Source organism: Entelurus aequoreus, linkage group LG12, assembly GCF_033978785.1.
Source record: "Entelurus aequoreus isolate RoL-2023_Sb linkage group LG12, RoL_Eaeq_v1.1, whole genome shotgun sequence".
NCBI lineage: Eukaryota > Metazoa > Chordata > Actinopteri > Syngnathiformes > Syngnathidae > Entelurus > Entelurus aequoreus.
Window position 1 is genome coordinate 18,661,096 of NC_084742.1, and position 7,500 is coordinate 18,668,595.

Consider the following 7,500-nt stretch of genomic DNA (forward strand, 5'->3'; position numbering starts at 1 on the left):
TTCCCAAAGACTTTTGCCACATAGCTCAGCTCCTCCTCGTCATCTTCCTCCTCCTTCGCTCACATCTGAGACTTATGACTAACTTTTACCCACCAAAGGAGCGATGCCTTGGCCCAAAATGTGGTAATTCCCTGTTGCTCAGTCTGCCTTTACAAGCCCAGTTGTCTGCTTTCGGGGTGGTTCGGCTGGGAATTCCTCACACGTCGTGCAAACAATTCTCACAAAGGATTCAACAATCTTCAGGAATTCCGCGCAAAGAAACAAACAGGCGAAGTGCAGATTTAAGAATAGCTCCGTTTCCGGTACCGTTTTCAGAATAAAAGTGTGAGTACCGGCTTCACTAAATATGAAACGAGTAGTTGTTTTTTTAATTCCAGTTTTGTAGGCATCTTGTAAATAATATTTACTATTAAAACTTAATCTGGTTTGAGTCAGTGGCATGCAATTCTCTGCCAAAATGCTAGGGGCACTGTTTTAAGAAGAGTCAACTGAGTGACAAAAAGCGTTGCCAGACGTACTATAATTATCATACTTGTAGAATAGATGACGATAGACGATCAAACAGTTAAAAATAATAGTATAATGTACGATAATTCGACCCATTCAATACATTAATTTTAGCAAACAAAAACAGGATACTTCCTGCACTTGCATGCCCCTTTTCAGCCAAATGGGGGTGCTGTTCTGCCTCTGGCAGCTTTTTTCCTAGAGTGAATTATGGTAAACTAACTATACATCTCCTGTGATATAGTTTTAATGCAACAGGTGGTCCATACATATGAACTGTTACAGCACAGCGCCCTCTTGTGGTATGACTGCTCAACATACAGATACATCACACTGCGCTATCGAGCCAGCTATCTGTTGGAGGACACTATCATAAAGCTGGACAAACCATGTTTCTGTTTAACACATTAAAGGCCTACTGAAACCCACTACTACCTGTAGAAATCAGTGACACACACGGCTGTCCACTTCAGTGGTGTAGACTTTACTGAACCAACTGCGCATGCCCCGAACATACATACACAACTACGGATGCCCATAAGGGACATCCACTACATCTCCCCATCTCCAATGTACAACAAGGAATGAACAATCATTGCAATGTATTTATAAATAAGCATCACCATTTATAATGAATCAGCCTAACACCCTATAAAGGCATTATGTATGAGAATTGCATAACAAATTCCTTACCATCCTCTTTTCTCCCTGAGAAAGAAAAAAACAACAACAACAACAACACAAAACAACAACAGTGTTGCCAACTTAGTCAAACAGTAATTGCCTTTTTTTTTTTTTTTCATTACACAAGATGTGTTTCGTTATGTCCTGTCCTTTCACGAGACATAGTCTTTAAGCCACCCCGGTGGCTTTACCTGCCGTCTTGGAGCATCTCTTGCTTTCGGTGTCTGGGTTACCTGCTCTCCGATTGGTGTACCTGGTGTTGCTTCCCTCTCTGTTCTGTGTTCCTTTTGTGGGGTTGGTGGCTCTTGTGGGGCCAACTGTGGCTGGAGCTGTGGCTCAGGGAGAGCCTGAAGGTGAGCCCTGTTTCTCCTCACCTCCTCTGCTCCAGTGTCGACCACATAGGAGCGTGGCGTGTCGGCCTTCCTGATCACTGTAGCTGTTTGTTTTGAGGGAGATATCCATACTGACTGACCAGGCCTCAGCTCGGGCTTTTGTGTGGCCCGGTGTCTGCTGTCAAAGTTCTGAGCCTGTGTGCATTTCAGCTGATAGTCCTTTTTCTTGAAGGCCTTTGTTCTAGGCCGTTGTGGTTTGAGGTTGGATGGCGCTTGTGGCAGCGGCGAGCGGAGACGCCTTCCCATCAGGAGCTCGCTTGGTGACAGTCCATGGTGCAATGGTGTGACTCTATATGCTAACATTGCCCTGTATGGGTCCTCCTCATTCTTAAGTAACAACAATTTTACCGTCTTGACAGCCCTCTCCGCCTCTCCGTTACTCTGGCTGAAGTAAGGGCTACTAGTCACGTGCGAAAAGTCATAATCTCTGGCGAAGGCTGTGAACTCTGCTGATGAGAACTGTGGACCATTGTCACTTCGTAGCTCCTCTGGGACTCCGTGCCTGCAGAACATGGCTTTAAGTGTATTGATAATCCCCTTAGATGTGGTAATTGGGGTTTTCTCAATGTCAATGTATCTCGAATAATAGTCCACTGCTAACAGGTATGAGCTGCCTTTCAGGTAAAACATATCCACCCCCACCTTTTGCCAGGGGCGCTGGGGCAGTGCTGATGGGATCATGGGCTCAGGATGCTGTGATTGGCTTTTAATACATGTTACACACTGTGCCACCATTTTAGTGATTTGACTCGTTAAGCCCACCCACCACACTGACTGCTCTGCTCTTGCTTTGCATTTAGATATACCCATATGACCTTCATGCAGACGGGCCAGCATTTCTGCCTGCATAGTCTCAGGAATCACAATCCTCTGACCTTTCATTAAAAGTCCTCCTGCACAGTATAGTTCGCCCTGGTACGTCCAGTAGGGCTTTAGCTGCTCTGGCAGCTCTTCCTGTCTGGGCCACCCCCTTTTGCATAGCTCTCTAAGCCGTCTGCATATGGAGTCCTGCTCTTGTGCATCTCTAATCTGTTGTAGTTTTGCCTTAGATGCAGGTAGGCACTGTTGCACTGATTCCACAAACACCTTCACCTCCCCTTCTAGCTCCCTTTCATCTTCTGTGAGTGTGCGCACGATGGGTGCGCGTGATAACGCATCTGCCGTTATCAATGCTTTCCCTGGGACATGTACTATTTGATATGAGTACCTGAGGAGCCTGAGGCGAAAGCGCTGGATTCTCGGAGGTAGGTCATCCAGTGCCTTTGTTCCTAACAGAGCTAACAGTGGCTTGTGGTCTGTTTCTAGGGTGAACTGCAGGCCTATTAGGTATGAGCTGAGCCTTTCGCATGCCCATGTAACTGCAAGTGCCTCCTTTTCTACCTGTGCATATCTCTCTTCAGCATCAGAGAGACTGCGTGATATGTATGCTATTGGTCGCCACTCTTTGTTCTCTTGCATCTGAGTGAGAACTGCCCCGAGCCCAAAAGAAGAAGCGTCTGCGGACACTCTTGTTTTGGCACCTGGCCTGTACTGTGCCAGCACCCTGTCTGAGGCCAGCTCCCTTTTCACTTTTTCAAATGCGGCCTGTTGCACTTCTCCCCATACCCACTCACTCTCTTTTGCTAACAAGTCTCGTAACGGTTTGGTTATGTCTGTGAAAAAAGGCAAAAATTTACCCACGTATGTTGCCATGCCTAGAAACCTTCTCACATCTGCTACATTTTTCGGAGTAGACATATCTGTGATTGCTCTGACTTTTTCAGGGTCCGGTGCTATGCCCTCGCCACTGATTTTGTGTCCCACAAACACTAACTCTGGCTTATAGCTTTTTGTAAAGTTAAATCAGCATCAATTTGTAACTTTTCTGACAGAGCGATATTCCTTATCCCTACTACTATGCGGTCACGTATTAACTCCTCCCGAAGCACTCCAAAGTTACAGTGTTCAGCCAGTTTATGTATTGCTGTTATAAAGCTATCTGCCGACTCACCAGGCTCCTGTTTCCGTACATTAAACTGCGCGCGCTCGAATATGACATTGTGTCTCCCAACAAAATAATCACTGAAAGTTTTTATCACCGCAGCATAGTTCTGTTTTTGATCCGATGTCAATGGAGAAGCATCCAAAATGTCCTCCGCATCCTCTCCCATGAAGTACATCAGCGTGTTGACCTGGAAAGCGTCCCCTTTCTTTTCCAGTCCTGACGTCACTCGATACCTCTCGAATCTTTTGCTCCATCTCGGCCATTTCTTCCCGTCTCCGCAGTCGAACTTTTCTGGCGGGCTAACTTGAAAATTGTCTCCATGGGCGGGAAGCGCCGGTGCATTGCCTTCACTCATTGTGATAGCTAACTTGGGAACGAACTAATTAACTCGTACTATTAAAACAAAAACACTACCTTTCGCCGTCGGCATAAGTCTTTATATGTCCTCTCTGACACATTTAATACCTTGGCGCGGTTGTTTAGACACTTCTGACACCATGTAGAAATCAGTGACACACACGGCTGTCCACTTCAGTGGTGTAGACTTTACTGAACCAACTGCGCATGCCCCGAACATACATACACAACTACGGATGCCCATAAGGGACATCCACTACACTACCGACCACGCAGTCTGATAGTTTATATATCAATGATGAAATCTTAACATTGCAATACATGCCAATACGGCCGGGTTAACTTATAAAGTGCAATTTTAAATTTCCCGGGAAATATCCGGCTGAAACGTCTCGGTATGATGACGTATGCGCGTGACGTAGTCAGTTAAACGGAAGTATTGGTACCCCGTAGAATCCTATACAAAAACCTCTGTTTTCATTTCATAATTCCACAGTATTCTGGACATCTGTGTTTGTTTTTTTATTGAGACTTTTATTAGTAGGTTGCACAGTGAAGTACATATTCCGTACAATTGACCACTAAATGGTAACACCCGAATAAGTTTTTCAACTTGTTTAAGTCGGGGTCCACTTAAATTGATTCATGATACAGATATATACTATCATATATACTATCATCATAATACAGTCATCACACAATATAATCACAATGAATTATTTACATTATTTACAATCAGGGGTGTGGAGGGGGGGGGGGGTAGGATATGGACATCAAATAGTGGACATAGAGAGATAGAGATAGAGAGAGAGAGAGAGAGAGAGAGAGAGAGAGAGAGAGAGAGAGAGAGAGAGAGAGAGAGAGAGAGAGAGATCAGAAGGCATAAGAAAAAGTATCTGCATTTGATTGTTTACATTTGATTATTAGCAATCCGGGGAGGGTGTTAGTTTAGGGTTGTAGCTGCCTGGAGGTGAACTTTTATTGCGGTTTTGAAGGAGGATAGAGATGCCCTTTCTTTTATACCTGTTGGGAGCGCATTCCACATTGGTGTGGCATAAAAAGAGAATGAGTTAAGACCTTTGTTAGTTCGGAATCTGGGTTTAACGTGGTTAGTGGAGCTCCCCCTGGTGTTGTGGTTATGGCGGTCATTTACGTTAAGGAAGTAGTTTGACATGTACTTCGGTATCAGGGAGGTGTAGCGGATTTTATAGACTAGGCTCAGTGCAAGTTGTTTAACTCTGTCCTCCACCTTGAGCCAGCCCACTTTAGAGAAGTGGGTAGGAGTGAGGTGGGATCTGGGGTGGAGGTCTAGCAGTAACCTGACTAGCTTGTTCTGAGATGTTTGGAGTTTAGATTTGAGGGTTTTGGAGGTGCTAGGGTACCAGGAGGTGCATGCGTAATCGAAAAAGGGTTGAACGAGAGTTCCCGCCAGAATCCTCAAGGTGCTTTTGTTGACCAGAGAGGAGATTCTGTAGAGAAATCTCGTTCGTTGGTTAACCTTTTTGATTACCTTGGTTGCCATTTTATCACAGGAAAGGTTAGCTTTGTTGGTGAATCTTTTGCAATTTGTTTAATGAACAATGAAAACTGCAAAGAAGAAAGTTGTAGGTGGGATCGGTGTATTACCGGCGGACTACAGAAACACAACCGGAGGACTTTGTTGGAGAGCAGACGCGCTAGCCGGTGACCTCACCTTGACTTCCTACGTCTCCGGGCCGCCAACCGCATCTGTGATCGGGTGAAGTCTTTCGTCGCACCGTCGATCGCCGGAACGCAGGTGAGCACGGGTGTTGATGTGCAGATGAAGGCTGGCTGGCGTAGGTGGAGAGCTAATGTTTTTAGTATAGCTCTGTGAGGTCCGGTTGCTAAGTTAGCTTCATTGGCGTCATTAGCACAGCATTGTTAAGCTTCGCCAGCCTGGAAAGCATTAACCGTGTATTTACATGTCCACGGTTTAATAGTATTGTTGATTTTCTATCTATCCTTCCAGTCAGGGGTTTATTTCTTTTGTTTCTATATGCAGTTAAAGCACAATGCTATCACGTTAGCTCGTAGCTAAAGTGTTTCACCGATGTATTGTCGTGGAGATAAAAGTCACTGTGAATGTCCATTTTGCGTTCTCGACTCTCATTTTCAAGAGGATATAGTATCCGAGGGGGTTTAAAATACAAATCTGTGATCCACAATAGAAAAAGGAGAGAGTGTGGAATCCAATGAGCCAGCTTGTACCTAAGTTACGGTCAGAGCGAAAAAAGATATGTCTTGAACTGCACTCTAACGTTTGTCATCCACAAATCTTTCATCCTCGCTCAAATTAATGGGGAAATCGTCGCTTTCTCGGTCCGAATCGCTCTCACTTCTGGCCGCCATCACTGTAAACAATAGGGAACTTTGCGGAAATGTTCAGCTGACTACGTCACGCTCCTTCCGGTAGGGGCAAGGCTTTTTTTTGTCAGATACCAAAAGTTGCGATCTTTATCGTCGTTGTTTTATACTGAATCCTTTCAGCAAAAATATGGCAATATCGCGAAATGATCAAGTATGACACATAGAATAGATCTGCTATCCCCGTTTCAATAAAAACATTTCATTTCAGTAGGCTTTTAAATACAGTTTTGAGGACAATAAATCATTAAAATACTGACAAAAAGAGAGCACAATTGTTTAAAAAAACACATGTAGCTCAGACAAAAACTATCTCTGAACTTCCCCAAATGCTCCTTTTTAAAAGAAAAACCATTCACTGCGGTAAATAAAAAAAATACAGGACAAAGTATGTGTCTTCACAGCTCAATACAGAACACATACTTTTGTTTCGAAATAGGGGATTATTCCGTTTTTCAAGAGATGCTTGGTAACATTTGCTGTCCCTGTCATATAAACACGCGAAGGAGCCAAGATGGCGGCATCAATTTAGCGACTTTTAGGAAAGCCAATGGTTACTCTCCTTATTCTGGAGTTACTGACTGTGGTGATAGTTGTTGTACATAATGGAGCCACTAGAGGGCACGCTAGGGCCATGTGTGTGGGTGACTGTTGTAGTATATATAGCGAAGAAGAACAAGATGTCTGTCATTACATACATGCCAACCCTCCCGTTTTTAGCGGGAGAATCCCGGTATTCAGCGCCTCTCCCGACAACCTCCCGGCAGAGATTTTCTCCCGACAAACTCCCGGTATTCAGCCGAAACCCCTCCAGCTCAATGCGGACCTGAGACTGCGTGGGGGCAAGATGAAGAAATACGCTTGCAAGTTCCAAAACGAATGGAAACAAGAATTTCAGTTCATCCAGGACAGTTTGAAGGGGAAGGTGTATGTTGCCTGTAAATTTTGTAGAACAGACTTCTCCATTGAACACAGCGGTCGAAATGATATACTCATTAAGAACGGAGAAGTTAAACAGGACAATACTGCCATCTAATGGACAGCCACAGGAACGCTGAAATTCAAGTTTATTTTTTTATTTTTTATGTAAATAAAATAAATAAATAAATATATATATATATATAGAATTCACTGAAAGTCAAGTATTTCATATATATATATATATATATATACATATGTATATGTATATAT

The 7,500-nt window shown here is 44.0% G+C and overlaps 1 protein-coding gene across 2 annotated transcripts in view; it reads right to left on the reverse strand.

Moving 5' to 3' along the window:
- Positions 1-379, reverse strand: part of si:dkey-6n21.12 (schwannomin-interacting protein 1) — a 16,811-nt gene extending 16,432 nt beyond the window's left edge. The window contains exon 1 of one of the 2 annotated variants that reach the window (XM_062066843.1): positions 1-379. This exon is cut by the window's left edge and continues 24 nt beyond it. The gene's annotated coding sequence lies outside the window, so the exon portion shown is untranslated. The other variant, XM_062066842.1, reaches the window with a different exon arrangement.
- Between the last annotated feature and the right edge of the window lie 7,121 nt (positions 380-7,500).